The sequence below is a fragment of the Pipistrellus hanaki genome (genome assembly GCF_964339955.1).
Source record: "Pipistrellus hanaki genome assembly, chromosome: 12".
NCBI lineage: Eukaryota > Metazoa > Chordata > Mammalia > Chiroptera > Vespertilionidae > Pipistrellus > Pipistrellus hanaki.
This window is the reverse complement of record NC_140514.1, coordinates 33,723,919-33,728,668: the sequence shown is the minus strand read 5'-3', so window position 1 is coordinate 33,728,668 and position 4,750 is coordinate 33,723,919.

The following is a 4,750-nucleotide window of genomic DNA, read 5'->3' as shown; positions in this document are numbered from 1 at the left end:
CCATGTGGAATGCCTGTCTTGTCCATAGGCATGAGGGGGTTGGAGGTGTGTGGGAGGGATGTTGGCACAGAGTGGGAGTCTGTGTTTTGTGATTGTTTATAAGGAATCTGAGCTCCCTGAGGGCACAGGTTTGCCTGATTTTGTATGGACAGTCCCAGCTCTTTGCTTCCTTCCTTTTTTATACCTGGAGGATGAATTGGGAGTTGCTATAAGATGATAAATTACAGCTGTAACGGGTTTGGCTCAGTGGATGGAGCGTCGGCCTGCAGACTGAAAGGTCCCAGGTTCGATTCCGGTCAAGGGCATGTATCTTGGTTGCGGGCACAACCCCAGGAGGGGGTGTGCAGGAGGCAGCTTATCAGATGTTTCTCTCTCATCCATGTTTCTGACTCTCTATCCCTCTCCTTTCCTCTCTGTGAAAAAATCAATAAAATATATATATTTTTTAAAAGATGATATATTACAAATAAGATACACTTTTACCTTTATTGTAGTTAAGTATCATAAGTACTTACACACAAAAAAATGTTGAATGAGTAAATGGGGAGGGCGGGGGAAGCGCAGAGTTTAACATCTGGAGGAGTCCTTAGGTTCCATCTCAAGTCTTGATTTCCAAGCCCCAGCAGCATTTATCCTTCTCTCCGAGGGTGGAAAAGCTGAGCTCCATGATGGAGCACCATCAGGCTTCCCGTCCTCTCACTGCTTTGCAGTGGCCTGGAACCTCTTTTCAAAAAGAAACTTAAGCTCTAATTATCGACTCTTTCTTTTGGCAAGAAAAAAAAAAATTCCAGTCCAACTCAGCATAACATGTCTGGTCCTATTCACTTTTTAAACGTTTAATACAAAACCAACTTGGAAACGTGCTTGGCATTCCGTGTCCTCATCCCAGGTTCACGGAGCGGTCAGTCAGCAAGCAAATCCTCTGTGAACCCCCTCCGCCCTCCTGGGCCCCAGCTCCAGCAGCTCGGCCTGGTGCTCAGACCCCATCAGCTCAGCTCTCGGTCAGAGCAACCTGGGGGACGCTCGTCCAGAGGGGCTGTGGTCCCTTCATCACAGAGATAACGGGCAGACCCCTCCCACGGCCCAGGTGCCCAAGGACACTTAGCGGAAGGGATGCTGCTTATCAACGGACCCGGAGCCTTTCAGGCCACAGGGTCTGTGGTGGTGGTGGTGGGAGGGGGGGTGGCGAAACCTGCAGCTGTGGCCTAACAGCCGGGGAAGTTGCACAGGCCCCTCCGCAGCCTCGGACGCCCTTCTTCTCTCCCCACGGCCCCGCGAGGCCGCGTCTGTTGGATGATTCACATTCTCGTTACCCCCGTCTGTGTTGCTTGACTTGTTACAACCGGTATCTACTGTATACACGATTTTTAAAAACTCTAATAAAATGAAAAAGTAAATTGCAGAAGGGTGTATGTGGTATGATATCATGCAGAGACAATTCAAAACTATTAAAAAATAATACTATGTGTTGTTGATGGGGCGATAGCTCGGTAGTAAAAGTCCCAAACCTGCCCGGACACCGCACACGGTGGTGGGGGTCGGGGGGCGGGGAGCTGTCAGAGAAGGGAGGTGGCAGAGACAGAGGTGGGGGGAACATCAGCCGGGTGTGTAACATCTCGTTTCAGAGAAAAAAAAAATCAAACAAACTAAAAACCTCAAAGTAAATATGGCAGAAGGTTAATGTCCATTGGAGAGAGCGATGTGATGTGGGTGACTGTTACGTTAGTCTTCATCGTTTTCCACATGTTTAAAGCGCTTCAAAAACCCATTAACAGCCTTAAAGGTAAGTGTTTGCCTTATTTCTAATTTATCATCTTATGGCAACTCCCTATACATCCTCCAGGTATAAAAAAAGGAGAGAAGGGTGGGGAGGGGGGGAGAGGTAAAAAAAAAAAAAAGGAGAGAAGAGAAGAGGAAGGAAGGAAGGAAGGAAGGAAGGAAGGAAGGAAGGAAGGAAGGAAGAAAAGAAGGAAGGAAGGAAGGAAGGAAGGAAGGAAAGAAGGAAGGAAGGAAGGAAGGAAGGAAGGAAGGAAGGAAGAAAAGAAGGAAGGAAGGAAGGAAGGAAGGAAGGAAGGAAGGAAGAAAAGAAGGAAGGAAGGAAGGAAGGAAGGAAGAAAAGAAGGAAGGAAAGAAGGAAGGAAGGAAGGAAGGAAGGAAGGAGGGAAGGAAGGAAGGAAGGAAGGAAGAAAAGAAGGAAGGAAGGAAGGAGGGAAGGAAGGAAGGAAGGAAGGAAGAAAAGAAGGAAGGAAGGAAGGAGGGAAGGAAGGAAGGAAGGAAGGAAGGAAGGAAGGAAGGAAGGAAGGATCGATAGGAGTTTGGGAGAGCTAGTCTGCGTCTCTGATGTTCCTTATTCTGGGTGGCTCAAACAACATGTGTTGAAGTCCAATATCAAGGTGCCAGAGGGTCCCTGTTTGGTGAGGGCCCCTCCTCCGGGGTTGCAGATGGTCACCATCCTACCGCACCCTCTTCTCATCGGGCACGAGTCCCACCATGGGGGCTCTGGACTCAGGGCCCATCTTAACCTGATCACTTTGCAAAGGCCCCACCTCCAAATACCGTCACACTGGGGATTAGGATTTCAACAGATGGCTATAGGCCAGGGGGACACACAAACATTCCATTTATAATTTATTTGGCAACAAAACAGGGATGGAGCCAAAACCAATGTCTGATGGATGGATGGATGGATGGATGGACGGACGGACAAACTAATGAGCCCTGGCTGTGGGCTTCTTGGTGCCGGTTGGAATCTGCCCGCATCATGAAGGCGCACAGAGGCCACCCCCGTGCCTCGGGGGCTGCTCACTGCTCGCCTCTGGGTGTAACACAGTACAAGGCACTCGTGAAGCTCGGCGCCTGTGCTTTCTCCTGCGAAGCTACAAGTGCCTACATGTGCCAAAGTAGTTAGAACACAAAGAGCACCTACTGCCGACTACCCCCTGTGCCGCGGGGGGAGCGTTCCTGGCACCCTTCCCCCGGCCTGAGTTGAGACACGCAGCTGCGGCCGGAGGGACCGCGGAGACCGTGTCTCTCTCTCCCACTCTCAGGGCGCGGGCACAATGGGCTGTGTGACCATCCGTATGCGTTACCTTAACTTTTTTCTGCCACCGCCCTCCCCTTCCCCGAAACAATCCCTGAGAAGCACTGCGCGAGGCAGGTGTTCTTCATTCACCTCCGTCTTGGAGGGTGTGGCCTGGATCTGGGAGCTGAGGGCCTGGCCAGGGTCGGTGAAGGGCACGACTCCTGGCTTGGAGAGCAGAGCAGAGCGTGCCCCTCAGCCAGCACAGTGGGCTCTAGAAGCCAGACTGGTGGGGTCATGCCCAGCTGGCTACCAGGGCAGCTTATGTTTGCTGGGCTCTTGCTAGGCCTCGGATGCTGTGCACAGAAGGATGGCATTTAATTTTCATGGCAGCTTTAAGTTAGGTGAGTGTGGGATCCCTTAACACGACCCGCGTGGCTCAGGGCCCACGCAGAGTCCGGTTTCTGGAGAAGGCCGCACACTGAAATGAAGAGAGAGACAGGGACTGGAAAAGAGTTAATTTGGGAAAATGGGGCCATGCGGGAGTCCACCTCTCGGGGAGGACTACTCCATGTCCTGGCCTTTTACCATTCCTTTATTGAGATTCTGAGACAAAGACATCTCTTAGGCGGAAAATTCCAACAACAGAAAATCCACAAGAATTTACATATGATTAACAAATTAAAGTTGCTTCAACTACCACTATCTCAACTAGACGATGAGTTAATAGCTCTGACCATTCAGAGCCATCCAGGTTGGCCAGCTCCCTTTCCATTTTATTACCAGTGACAATGTTCGGTTTTCGGCAGGTGAGCTGTGTGGCTGGGATGTCCGGTGTGCACAGGGGATGCATTGAGCATGAACCTGCTGCAGAGGTGGGGACTGGACTGGAGAGGACCAGATGCCAGGCTTAGCATCCGTCCGCAGGGTGAGTGGGAGTGACCGGGAGTTTTTAACGGGGCAGTGGCTCACCTGACTTCAGGGTGGAGAATGGCGTGGAGGGGGCAGAGAGGAGGCTGAGAGGCATTGGGGAGAACACTGCTGCCCTGAGCAGGAGGGATGGTGGGCAGGACGGAGTGTGGGGCCTTGGGCTCTGGCAGTGGGGGGTGTCTCCAGGTCTAGGGAGAAAAGGGAGCTGGATAGAAGGCAGTAGTCAGACAAGGAGGAAGAAACCACAGATGCGGGCCTTGCTTAGGCTCTGCCACCCAATAGCCTTGAGATCTTGGGCAGGTCACAGCATCTCTCTGAGACTCTGTTTCCACTCCTGAAAAACAGTGTTGCTGGATGCAGCTTCTCCCGCTGCCTCCACTCTGGGTCTTTGGTGCCGCACACCAGTGTCTGGCACGGCCAGGAGCATCAGAGAAACTGCCCAGGGGGCAGGGAGTGGTGGGCACACAGAAGCCAGTTGGCATGGCGGCAAGCAGGATGGCAGGGCTTAAGGCAAAAAGCAAGCGAGCGCTGCCCGGCTCCCAGGGTGGCCAGGCTGCTGACATCACCAAGGCAGGGCTCTGGGAACCGAATCCTTTCTTTTCATCACCGTCTTCACAGCAACGTGTTCTCCGTCGGGCGGTGCCGGGCCTCTGCTCGAATGGCTTTTGCAATCCTCCTGGTCAAGTTTTTTTAAAATCCCGCCCTAGCCAAAACCAGTTTGGCTCAGTGGATAGAGCATCGGCCTGCGGACCGAAAGGTCCCGGGGTTTGATTTTGGTCAAGGGCATGTACCTTGGTTGCG